Source organism: Hippocampus zosterae, chromosome 10, assembly GCF_025434085.1.
Source record: "Hippocampus zosterae strain Florida chromosome 10, ASM2543408v3, whole genome shotgun sequence".
In the NCBI taxonomy this organism is placed as follows: domain Eukaryota; kingdom Metazoa; phylum Chordata; class Actinopteri; order Syngnathiformes; family Syngnathidae; genus Hippocampus; species Hippocampus zosterae.
The window spans coordinates 13,052,873-13,066,379 of record NC_067460.1 but is presented as its reverse complement, the minus strand read 5'-3'; the positions used below and the strand labels follow the sequence as shown (position 1 = coordinate 13,066,379).

The window sequence follows — 13,507 nt, the reverse complement described above, 5'->3', positions numbered from 1 at the left end:
TTAAAATTCGATACGCCTTGTGTATGGTTATTACGGAAATATTTCAACCCCAAAATGGCTCCTTGCTCGAGACATGCTGACGAAGCTTAAGGCGATCGGGTTACGCAGTTGAACACGGAAATTGAACGGCGGCTAGAGAGTTCAACGTTACGAGTCAATGTTCTAGCTTGCTGTTGGTTAAGTGAACTGTGTCGCTGCTTTATTAAATACGATTTACTGACATGTGATCGTTCTGTTGGTGTTTCCTTGAGCATAGCTCCATCTAGTGGATGCATTGTAGATTGCGTCTTACAATGTATAAGAAAATTACAAAATAGACCATTCATTGAAGGTGCGCCTCATAATCCAGTGAGCCTTTTAGTGCGGAAAATACGGTCGTACATTGGTTACCCATAGGTTGATTAATCATCTCTGTGTTTGTGGCTAGATGGCAAGTAGGGGCAACTGTGCCTTTAGAGGTAGACACTGCGGTTTTGTACACTGCAATCTCCACTTAGCTGCACTTTAGGGTGTAAAAAAAAGAAACTTTCAAAAGTTAACATGCCCGATCTCCTCAATCGCTGTCACTCTGTTAGTGTGTCTCGTCTCTAACTGCTAACATACCGCAGCATCATACTCCGTAGTCTCGACATGGCTGCAGTGCTCCTTTCGGTTGCTGCGGCCTTGAATAATTGTTTCCTCGTTGGCCTTCCTTTTACCAACAAGTAAATAGAGGAGACTCTCGTTATCCTCCAATGTTTTGTCAGCGAGCTCCACAAGCTCCATTTGCTGCTGCCCGGAACCTGTCAGATACAGCGAGCGATAGGGACCGGCACCGGCTTAAAAAATTGCTCATAAAAACTGAATATGAGTTTCTCATGAAAAACGGAGTGGAAATGCTCCTAATCCTAGAATACATCTACTAGATCTAATGTTGGTTGTCGTCATAAAGATGAATTGTTGTAAATAAAGTACACTAGAAAAGCTGTTTCCAAAAAAGCAAATTGCAATCGCAATTATGAGGAAAATAAAACCACAATCGGAAGCCTGTCCATAATTGTGGTGAGAATTAAAAGATTGAGGTGGAACTAAGGAGTGCAGTCTGACTCCTGACTGTCTAATTTATTGATTAAACAGAAGCCTCTGGCTTTTTGTCACGTACAATGTCTGGTGCCACTTTATCAGTGTATGTATCAATAATTTGAAAAAAGTCATCGATGTCAAGGACTCTTTTTGAGCCCCCTCCTCTTCCTGCAGCCTTGTTGACTTTCTCTTTCAACGTCGCCAAGAGGATGGAACAGAACGAGGGGAGGAATAAAAGAGTAGCACTTTCCTTGAGATTATCCAAAGACATCTTTTGTGTTTGTCGCAATGGGCGTGGGGGCAGTGTCGGCCAGGAACCTGGGGCGGTGAGGGGAGGGGATGTCGGGGGCGGGGTGGGACACACATCGCTTTTGGGCACCAATCTCTCTGCTTGCCGTGTGAATAAACACAACCTTTCGTTCTCCTTCTCGCTTGGTGTGCTTGAAGGTGATAAAGACATTTTTCCTGGCTGTTTTGTTGCTTCTTTTCTCCAAACAAAAGTGAAGCGTTGACATGTGCCTTTAAATCCCAGAGATTGATGTCTGTGCTTGTGTGTGCCCGTTGATTAATGATCGGAAGGTACCCACGTAGCAAATGTGGAATTGAAAAACAGAGTTGAGTGAAACACTGAGGAAACCGAGTAAGGTTACGTACAGTGGGGGACACTTGACACTGCGTTTGTGTTTCGGTCGGACACAAACACATCCATCACTGGGATGCCACCTGTCAAGCAGAAAAACTACAAACGAAGGACTTGTCTCCGGGTGGTGTGCTCATTAGCATGCCTAGTGCAGCTTCATTCCTAAAGCCTTACACAAGGAAGGGTAGCTGAATGAAGATTGTTGTGTGTAGTGCTCAATCCTCTCGGGTGGGAGCTTCGGATGCTTCTGCACAGATGACAACTGCTTTAGTTACATTCGTTGTGAACGTGAATGGTTGTTTCGAGGAAGACTATTGTTTGATAAGTCTTTCTTGGCGTTCTAATAAATTCTAATAAAATAACGGCGTAAACATTCTTAAGGTGGCCCGGTGGTCCTGTGGTTAGCGCGTTGACCGCACAGTGCAGAGGAAGTTCAGTTCCAGCCACGGTCTCCCTGTGTGGAGTTTGCATGTTTTCCCCGGGCCTGTGTGGGTTTTCTCCGGGTACTCCGGTTTCCTCCCACATTCCAAAAACATGCATGGGTGTCTGATTGAACACTTCAGATTGTCCCTCAGTGTAAGTGTGTGCACGGATGGTTGTTTGTCTCTGTGTGCCCTGCGATTGGCTGGCAACCGGTTCAGGGCGTCCCCCGCCTACAGCCCGAAGACAGTTGGGATGGGCTCCAGCACCCCCCGCAACCCTTGTGAGGATAAAGCGGGTCGGAAAATGGATGGATGGATATTCTTAAGTCGCACAAAACTTTGATTTGAGACTATGAAATCTCAGTTCACAAGCGCTGGGTACGTGACTTTTATTTTTCTTGCCTTTTTGTGATACACATTTCTCCCAAAAATAAATGATTGAAAGTAACTCCAACGTTGTTACTCATTGCCCATGCTTGCAGGTTATATAGGCAGCAAATGTTATTCATGCCTGGTTTTATGCAGTACTGGATATCATGCTGGGTACAGATTTCCGATAAAAAAACAAATAATAATAATAATAATCATAATTTATGGTCCAGATGAAGTGCATTTCCATTTACCTCAATGTAGAAAGATGATTTGAGCTACAAATGTTTTGCAACATCATCACAGAACAAATTTAACTTGTATATCAAGTTGCCACTGTATTTGGAAGCAAATGTAAGGTTGATAGGTCGGTAGGTCATGATACAAGTATTCTTTTGCTGATCTCACAGACTCTCGTTTTTAGAGTTACAGTTTGAATATGTTACCTAAAAGATCGCAACACTCAAACGTTAAAAGTGATGATTTCACCAATTTCTAATGTGAATTTTTTTTGCGGGTGTTCTTGGTAGGATTGAGTTTTCTGTTCATGACAACTTCATGACAGTTCTGTGATAAAACTGCATGTGTATCGATGCCCCCCAGGTCCTGTTGTGATTGTTGTAACCGTGACAACTGGGTGGCAACGTTTGCCCTGACAGATGCTTTTTGTGAGCGTGCCAAAGCGGGGAAATGCTACTATGGGAACCTTACAAAAAAACATCTTGCATTTCCTGTGGTGGAAGCCACAACTCCCGGTTACACAATGGGATTTACGCACTCCACCACACAGCACGCCAACAATGAGTTCCCATGTAAATGACAATTGCGGGCTGTTTTGGGACATTTCTTTTGAGGAAGTATTTACTGTCGAAAAGATTTGCCAGCTTGGCATATCTCACACCTCACTGACAGTCAATGAACTAAGCAGCCAATGACTCAGACTGTGTGAGTCATTGACTCTGGTGTGTGTCCATGCGATTCTTAACATTTTTTTAAAAAACGGTAGCTTGTCCTTCGCTTTGAACAATGTTTTATTTTTCAGTGCTTTCCCTTGTTTAGGATAATGATCCAATAAAACTGTGACATGACACGATATAATGTGATTCCATACAGAAGGCCATGTTATAATTTGATATGATATAATTTATTCGCCAATAGGCCGTTTTCAAAACAAAACTCACTCTCAATTGCTTGCCATTTTAGAGCACTTTAACTGATCTTTCAAAAGGCTCTGAATATTTTGTTCGGTGACGATATTAGCGCCAAACCTAACAAAAGAAAATGTAGATTCTCTATTCTCTTATTTCATCATCAACACTTGCAATTGTGAGAAAATTCAGAGAGAGTTGTTTCATCGTGCTTCATAGATTTTATTTAATTTGAATGAATGAGCCATCGATCGGCAATATGCAAAATGGCAGTGGCCATCGGCGACAATTGATCACACTGATTGGGTGCAAGCGAGCAAATCAGTACATGGGATAGAAGTGACGCAAAAAAAAAAAAAGAGCAGGAACTCGTACATTAAAACTCATTCATACCCAAAGACGTTTTTAAACGTCTTTTCAGACTTGGTCTAGAATTGGCCTAGTACTGAATGAGTTAAGCTAACCAAAATTTAAGGGGGAGGTTTTTCAAAATTATGTTTTTTGGGTTTTTTTGGGGGGGCGGGGGACTATTTTACCATCATTCAAAGAAAACAGGTCACAATGAAAAGAAATAGCAACAGTGAGAACTAGTCCCAGTTTAAAAATAAATAAATAAAAAGCACTTTTGGACACGAGTATTAAAAAAAACAAAAAAGCAATCCATCCATCACGTTGCCATTCAATGTGAGCACCTACTGTATGTTGTCACATTGTCCACAATAAGGGTGCCAGGGTGATGAACAACATATGGCTGCACCACCAGAGCGATGCTATCGGGGGACCACCAGAGGCAGTTACTTTCCACAGCGTCAGCCCAGTGAGTATGCAGAATGTCCTTGGGGCCCTGTGCTGAGAGCTCACTTTTGACTTCAACACTTCCATCATGTTGACAGCAGTTTGAGTACAAACGGGGGCATGGGATCGGGGGGGCGAACAGTCCTGCATGGACTCGGGAACGCTGCCGGACAACAAGCTGCAAATGAGGTAAGGTAATATTTTAACGTTGTCATTATGCAGCTGATCGATCTGCATTCTTCCATATGGCAATGCCACGGCTAAGGCGCCATCTTGACTTCCCACTGATGTCCTGCCGCACCGTAGTGCCGCTATGCATCACCTTGAAAGGTCAGAGCGTTGTCATCCATTCACACAGCAGTTTCTAGCTACACCGGTAGGTTGACAGAAGCTCAGTCAAGAAAGGACGAAAAAAAAGTTGCAGATTTATGACGAAATTACATATTTTTGGTGTGTGGTTCATTTGCTTCCAAGTAGTGACTTAATGTACACATAATGTAATGTACCAGCTCAGGGTGTGGCACATCCAATGCTTGAATTTTTCCCTTTTGTATTTATGGTACAGCTGGAAGATGGCTTTATGATCAAGTGAACAGCTGACCGCCTACGGCAAACAGACTGATGTGACAGTTGAGTGGGTGTTGATGAGAGACGTGCAAGCCGACCCTCCTGTCTCATAAGCGCTGTAGGGTGGGACTTGTACTTTTGTGGACACCAGGGGTTAAGTACAAAAAAAAATGTGGAGGAGGGAGGATTTGAGGAGGAGGGGAGCTATGAGATAAGGAAGGTGTGAGTCAAGAAGCCGAGAGCCAACGTGAAAGCAAATACGCTGTTGGCTTAGCGAGGGGTGACAGAGGGGAGAGGAAACATAAGATGAACGCCATATCAACTTATATAGACCCGCTGTACACTTTATTTGGTACATCTGCACCACTTCATGGGGGGATCTTTTCACATCTAAAAACACCAAAGCTAATTGTTCTTTTTTTTAAGATATGCGAATGCTGCTATACATTAAAATGCAGGGGATTTTTTTATACTTTAGAATACGATGCTGTGCAATACAGTAAAATGCAAAACAATACAATACGGTGAGATACCATACCACACAAGACATGCATCACGATATGAGATAAGACCTTCGATACGGTATGATATGGTGTGCAATGCAATATGATAAGATGTAATCCAGAATAATACCGTACAATAACATGCTATTCAACACAACAGTGGTCTCAAACCTTTTTTTTGTCATGGACCAGTTGAGACGAGTACTGTATATGCTGTTCGTGGACTGCCAACCATTTTTTTTTTCATTGCTTTTAAATTGCCAACTTTAAAGCACCGGTACTGACTAAAAAGATAAATATAGAGTCATTAAAAATATCAATAACCTTGATTTTTTTCATTAATTTCCTAAAGTATTATTCTATTTTTCAACAAATGTGGAATAAAATAACACAGTCAACTACAAAGAAATGGACGAGTCAGAAATAATAAATATGCTTGATCATGTAAACATAATTTTTAAGTTAGGATCCTAAATACGGCGTTGGCATCACTGCTATACTTGCAAATGCGACTGATCAACAGATGACACGATTGATTGCTGCTTTCATCCGGTGGCTGCCGGCTTGTTATTGCGTGATGGCTCAAGGAGCAGCTGGTACACAAAACAACGGGTTGGAGTGCTCAAACAGACTGCGTGAAACCATTTCAAGGTTTGAAAACAAATAGCAGAATATAAAGTGGACTGCGGATAGATACGGGAACAGGGATTATGATCCAGTGTTCCTGCTACGAGGTGAACAGCAGCATTTTGAACCAACTGGCTGACTCTAAAGTTAAGTGCAGAACAGTACAATGCGGTACGATACCATACAATACAATAGAATTAAAATATGGTAATCCGAGAGTGGCGTGGAGTATAAAATCAAAGTGTTTTTACTCAATGGATTTTTTTTTACATCCCTTGATACTCGAGCGCGGGTAGTAGCTTGTGTACACTACAAGCTGTGCGGCCAGCTGTGTGTTGTGTATACACAGAAAATGGAGCGACACACTCAAAGAACATTCGGTTCTAATTCCAATGCAAGAAACGAATACAAAATACAAGTGAGTGCACACATTATGATTTTTTGTTTTCAGGAGAAACACACATTTTTTTGGAGGATTAATACAATGAAACATCTACTGGTACTTGTCCTTGAGGCACAATGGTGACTTTGTTCCACTGTGTGCTTTAATGAGTCAGCCATTCATCCACCGCAATCACTTTCCCTATATAACCCATCTAACTTTCATTGCACTGATGAAAACTTTCTGTTTATGTTTACCCACTGTCTCCACAGCGTGGAGGCTGAATATTTAATAAGCATGCTCAAACATTGATGATGGAGGCCAACGTTAACCACAATCATTTCTTGAATCTGTGCCAAACAGCCACAAGCCAGCATTGTCTGGTAATTGTCTTGCAACAACACTAATACATTTAACAGTATGTCACCTGTTCCAAGACCCTGGATCAAATTACTTTTTTATTAATTCAGCAATTTGGAACAAAAAACATTGGTCTAGCACCTATTAAATTGTAAATGCAAATTACTGAGTAAAAAAAATCTTCAAATATATATGGGAATTTCTCCATTGTGAGACAAATAAAGGTTTTTCTTATCATATATATATATATATACTCAACTGTATTTATCGAGCACTTTCAAACAGCCATCACTGCACACAAAGTGCTGTACATGGAGCAACTAACATATACAACAGTAAAGCAACAAATCAGTAACAAAGACACAAAGCAACGAACAGTAAAACCAAGAACAAATTTGAGTCATGTTGAGTCAAATGCCTAAGAATACAAGTGAGTTTTGAGGCGGGTTTTAAAGATGGGCATATATATATATATATATATATATATATATATATATATATACACACACACAGAGAGAGTGAGAGAGGCAGGGGGAATGAAGAGAAAGAGAGAGATCGATTGTTCAGAAGTGTGGAGGCTAATTCTACTGATAGCGTGGATCTTGTCAGTAAAAATCCATCAATAAATCGCATGACATTAAAAACCACATGGTTCAACGCAAGTAGCAAATTATAGTACAAATCTGTGCGTCCCTGTCTTTTTTAATATTTATTTTTCTTTTTCAGTACTGTATAGATCAGGTGTCACCAACATTTTTGAGGGTGAGAGCAACTTCATGTGTACCGATTGTGTGAAGGGCTACCAAATTGATACACGTCTGAAATAACATATTTGTCCAAAATACCTTCAATAATATGAGGATGTGTTATTTTTAATACTTGATGATTTAAATTGTCAGACTTTGATCGTGTTTCGAAATGTCTCACAGTACTGCCAATGTTTGCATTTTTAAATCATAATTTCTACTAGCAAATCACAATGTCCAGGCACTGGCGGGCTACTCAAGTGGTCTTCACGGGCTACCTGGTGCCCGCGGGCACCATGTTGGTGACCACTGGTATAGATCATCCTCCAACCTATCATCTGATGTTGGAAAAATAACTAGTAGAGACAATTTGTAAAGAGATAGCATTTTAGCTAGTAACTAGGGTTCACCATTCGATCTACTAGCTAGTTACTCAATTTTTTATTTATGATTAAGAGTAGAATTTTATCTAAACGCAATAGTAATATCCAGTGTCGAGGTTTAAGAATGACACATTAAACGGTGTTTGTGCACACTGAGGATAATCACCACATGTAGCCAGCATGTCATCAACATTTTTGATCTCAAGAAACGCTATATTATCACCTTCACTGTCCTGCTATGACCTACGAGTATGAATGATCTACCCAAACTATCTATCCAGCCGCTCTGTGTGTTTTCGCAAGTATATTCATGTATCATGACATCTTGCATGCTTAGCAGCTGACTCCCCACTGTTGTTTTTCTTATCGCCTGCTGTTCTTGTTTATTTTGGTGTGTATGAAGCTGTCGATCTCCCAAGGCAGATCTTAGCAAAGCAGAAAAATGAGAACATGTTCACGTTTTGCTCTCTCCTTGCACTTTAATCGTTTTAATGCATCATTCCCTCTGTGAACGGGCATTCATAACATATCTGTATACAGATTTGTATTAAATAAGACAATTTATCATTTTTTTCCCATACAATCAGAGTTTGGAGCACACGTAAAGTGCTTCTCGGAACATTCACGGGTGATGCGCAAACAGATTTCATATTTTTTCAGACAACTGTGGTTGCACTCCAAATTGTACCAATACTGGAATATTTCGAGGATTCAGTCTCCCAACCAGAGACGTTTTCTGCAAATTTAAATGTCTGTAATTTCTTAATTTTTATGTATTTGTTGTCACTGTGTGGACATTTACTTGAGTGTCGCTGGGTGTGAAAGACAAGCCAGTTGTTCTGGATTCCGGGCTAAACTTAGCTGTTGCTCCTTGACGATAGCCAAGCACTTTTTTTTCTCAGCCTACGGACCTGTTTCATTTTACCCAGTGCACATCAAGTCACCAATCAAGAATATATCGATCGGGTGAGCGTGAGCGTGGGCAAGGTAGCTGCTAGCCGTTGCCGAAATCTTCAAGGTCAACTCAACACCAATCTTTGAACAACTACAACAACAGTGGTTCAAACTCCTCAGATAGAGACTATTCAAGAAAAATAACTATTTCCCGAAATTCACAAAACAGCACACCCCTTGTGCCAATTGAAGTACGGAGCGGTGACGTCAAACGCTACATGTGCTGGACGATTCCTCTGTTCCGTCGTCATTGCTACAGCAACCTGTCAGATGGGTCAGTTATGTGGCCCAGTCTGAACGGGGCCAAATTCCATTTGGAGACTTGCTAAAAACAGTGTGGACAGTCAACCCATGCTTGGATCTACTAGATTAGTTAGTTAGTTAGTTAGTTAGTTAGTTAGTTAGTTAGTTAGTTAGTTAGTTAGTTAGTTAGTTAGTTAGTTAGTTAGTTGGTTAGTTAGTTAGTTTGACAGAGTCGTGCTATCTTAACCACGTTTCCCTCATACCCTTTGTCGTTTAAAGAAGTTCTAGAGCAGGGGTCACCAACGTTTTTGAGAGTGAGAGCTACTTCATATGTCCTGATTGTGTGAAGGGCTACCAAATTGATACACGTCTGAAATAACATTTATACAAATTACATTTAATATTAGAATGTGTTATTTTTAATACTTAATGATTTTAATTTTCAGGCTCTGATCATCTTAAAGATGTCTCACAATATTGCCCGTGTTTCCATTTTTAAATTATAATTTCCACTAGCAAATCACAATCCTAGCACTGGTGGGCTATTGGTGTGGTCCTCACGGGCCACCTGGTGCCCGCGTGTAACAACGTTGGTGACCACTGTTCTAAATGAAAGAGGAGAGAATCAAAGTATCTTGCCAGTCATCATAAAACTCTACAAGAGGAAATCTGACCTATCTACTATTCTAATGAATCCTAAAATCAGGTTTTACATAAATGAACACAAATTAACACAAGCAAAAACACTTCTGAATCATGACCAATAACTGTCAATCATAGATAGATATTCCAGAATTGGAGGACAATTTGGCTTCAAAATTCTTGAAAAATATTCTTTCACTTTTCTGGGCAATAAAGAGACAAATGGCATTTTATTCTGTACTCTGGGTTTATTAGGTATTTTTTAAAACTATTTTAAAGCATTATTTTCTGTGTTTTTATTTATTTATTTATTTTTAGATTTGGTCTCAGGAGAAGTAAATGTACCGGTACCCAGAAACTGCACGCTTTAATATTTTGTATGTGGATCATTTAAAATTTGATGGTTGGGCTATAAAATGTCCTCCAATTCTGGAATGACCCGTAGATAGAGAGAACTTCATCAACAACAACAAAAAAGAAATTGTCGCTCCAAGGACATTTCACCCCTGAGCTCTGACCCCTTCACTGTAGTGCACTGTATGCCTTCTTAATGTGGGCCACATAAAGTCTGAAAGCTGCTATTGTGGACCCACTGAAAGATGCTGTGTCTTCTTACTATCTATCTAGCAACTGTGCTCTCCGACCATATGAATTCTCACACACATTCCAACATCTAAGCGCACATCCAAGGTTGAAAGGTACTCTGCTGCCCCCTGCTGGACACAACTTTGCTTTTGCATAATACTCAAATGCTGCTCCGCACAGACTGTTCGCGTTCTCGCATCCTCGGTTCTATCACCAAGGACCTCAAGGTTAATCAATACATTGCAACTCCGTATTTGTTCCATTAGTCATCCGTCCATCAATTTTCCAGAGCACTTGCCCTTCGTCGGTGAGCTGCTGCCAATCACAGATAAAGTGGCACGGTACACCCTGGCCTTGTCACAATTAGTTTTGGGCAATGTAAATACAAAATAGGGCAAAATATTTTTATATGCTCACATTCTGACCACAATTGCAGATTTATAACAATAAAGCCATGTCACAAGATGCTACTGGACGGGTGGGGGGCGGGGGGTATTTTTTTTCTTCGCATTTACAATATAACTCTACAGCAGGGGTGTCAAACTAATTCTTGCCGCGGGCCACTTTGGAGTTACGTCTTCCCTCAGAGGGCCATTAAGTCAGTGAAACCGAATAAATGTTAGAATCATCACATCGTATTATTACTTGTACACATAAAAATGATGGCTCACTAGTTTTGAAATCAGTTAAGCATTTTTTCAATTGTTGCTCAAGTGAATATAAACAGGGTAACAAAATTATTGCAAAATCTCACCGTTATTTACGAAGTATGACAATTTAAGATTTCGGTGCAGATTTAAGCAAGGATCATGGAAGTTGACAAAGATGACTTGCTTTCACGGACCACATAAAATGATGTGGCGGGCTGGATTTGGCCCCCGGGCCTTGACTTTGACACATTCTCTACAGGAATGAAAAATGGCTGCCTGAATAATTCATGAATCAAAGACACACGCAAGCAATGCCTGCCAGCTGTGGGCAAACACAAACTAAAATTGAGTAATTAATTCAGGATTTGGACGGCTATAAACACAACATAATAACATCCAGCGAGTGCGCGCACGCGAGTGCGCGCACACACACACACACTGCCATTGAAATCTCAGAGTCTAGAACACATTGTTTGAAAGGCCTCTCAACTGGCAGGACAAACGAATAATCCCCTTAATTAATTAGCTCAATTGTTTCAGACATTTTAATTAGTCTAAAGTCTCTCTCACAGGGATGAGAGTGAAGATTAAAAGAAAACGTCTGGGTGTATCTTTTATGTATCTTCTTGTGTTCTTCTGACAAAGTTTACCTTTTACGGGATCACGTGGGGTCAGTGTACTTGAATTTTCAATTACAACATGCTGGAGGTGATAGGAGATATAAATGGACGCGAGCCAGGGGTATAAAAATTGCCTCTTGGTGGAATTTCGATGCTGATTTATGGCTGTGAAAAAAAAGTTTTTAATTAAAGAACTTTTGCTTGTTTGTTTTTTCTGATTTTTTTTAATGCATCGGACTGTACTTTTTTCATGACAGCCACTCTTGTTGTTTGTTTGTGTGTTGTTGGTCTATGAAATGAAACGTTAAGTCTGAGGCACACCTGGCTAAATTGTATGGTCCATTACTATATAAAGAGCATATTAGGCAGGAATTGTGGAAGAAAGTTCAAGTCAGGCAGACTTGTTACACGAGGGGCTTGGCCTATATGTTTGGCCACTTAAGCTGTTAAACTGGATTTAAACCAAATAAATCATTGTAAAAAAGGTTCATTACATCCTTTTTTAATACACTTTGTTCTCATTTAGGGTCAAACTGAGCAATAGCCTTGTTGGGTTTTGAACCCTTTAAATTTGCTGCATAACAACATATATTCTAACGAAACTCTGTGATCCAAATGACTTTTTTACACCCCTTCATGAGAAATTTCAAGTAAAAAAAAAACAGATTATTTCTGTAATGGTCAAACAAGGTCTGTCTCCATGACACAATTCTTTCATCTCTTTGCTTTGTTAAGCATTTGGCACAATTGTGCGACAACGCCGCGACCCGATCAGACGGTTGAGTCTATCTAATTATCGGAGTGGCGTGAAAATACGCGCCACTTCCACCTGATAGGGGCGCGCGATCATAACCAATCCACATCACAGAGGTCTGATTAGTCAGTCAAAATGTTTGACCCAGCGTGAATGTCATTAACAACAGTTGTGCTTGTGCGTGTGACTTGTATGGAAATGCGTGAAACATCTTGGCGCCTTGGTGACTCACACTCATGATTCCGGCTGATGCGTGTGTTTGAGTTTGTATGTGTGCGTGTGTGCTCTGTTGTTGATTAGTGGACAAATTAAAACACTATTGATCCAGCGGCCTTCTCCGGAGGTGACTAAGTTATGGCGGCTGGGCTTTTCATCGCCATTGATGGGAAGCGTGTGGCTGTTTCGCAACCGACTTTACCCAACGTGAAAATGCGACGACGTCACGCTTGACAGTCGATTGTGAAATAATAAATAACTAAATAACCTTCCATGCGACGGCCGGGTCTTGATCTTGATCTTACAGTGCATATTGCCCAATTCAATGAGCAGAGGAAATTAAGACAACTGCCGTGTTGCATTATTCCCAAACATTTTTTAGATGACAACAAAGCCTACTGTGTCACACACTGCAGTCACGAGAGTGATAATGGTCATTTGATTTGAATGGAATTTTTCTCCACACTGTTTTCATGTTATTTTGTGTCTTTACGGTGAAAAGGCCACCATGTATGGCATACGGTTGTACCAATTAGTCTCTGAGAAGTAAATTTTCTCTAATAAGGTATATCTGTGAGTGTTACTCAAAGATTTTTCCGCATCATGTTGTTAGGACCATCAACAACTAAATGAACAGATGACTTTTGTGTCGAGTGTATCACAGGAGACTTGTGAAGAGAAATTTCAAGTCACAAAGGTGAAGGCAGTCACTTCCTGTAGTAGTGGCCGAGACTGGCTTTGAACCTCTCACTGCTTATGTGTCGAATCTCACAAGTTTGTAAAGTGCCTCATATGACAACACGGAAGGTGAAAATGTCGTGAGTCAAGCAGTAGTAAAC

At 40.6% G+C, this 13,507-nt stretch overlaps 2 long non-coding RNA genes across 2 annotated transcripts in view; one reads left to right on the top strand and one right to left on the bottom strand.

The window, feature by feature from the left end:
* The window catches only part of LOC127609061 (uncharacterized), a 57,704-nt gene that overhangs the window by 29,303 nt on the left and 14,894 nt on the right, over positions 1–13,507 (top strand). The window lies entirely within an intron of this gene.
* LOC127609060 (uncharacterized) lies at positions 7,402–10,792 on the bottom strand. Its single transcript, XR_007964462.1, has 3 exons — positions 10,006–10,792; positions 7,932–9,897; positions 7,402–7,603 (listed from the first exon to the last, which is right to left on the bottom strand). It is a non-coding gene; the product is annotated as an uncharacterized LOC127609060 (long non-coding RNA).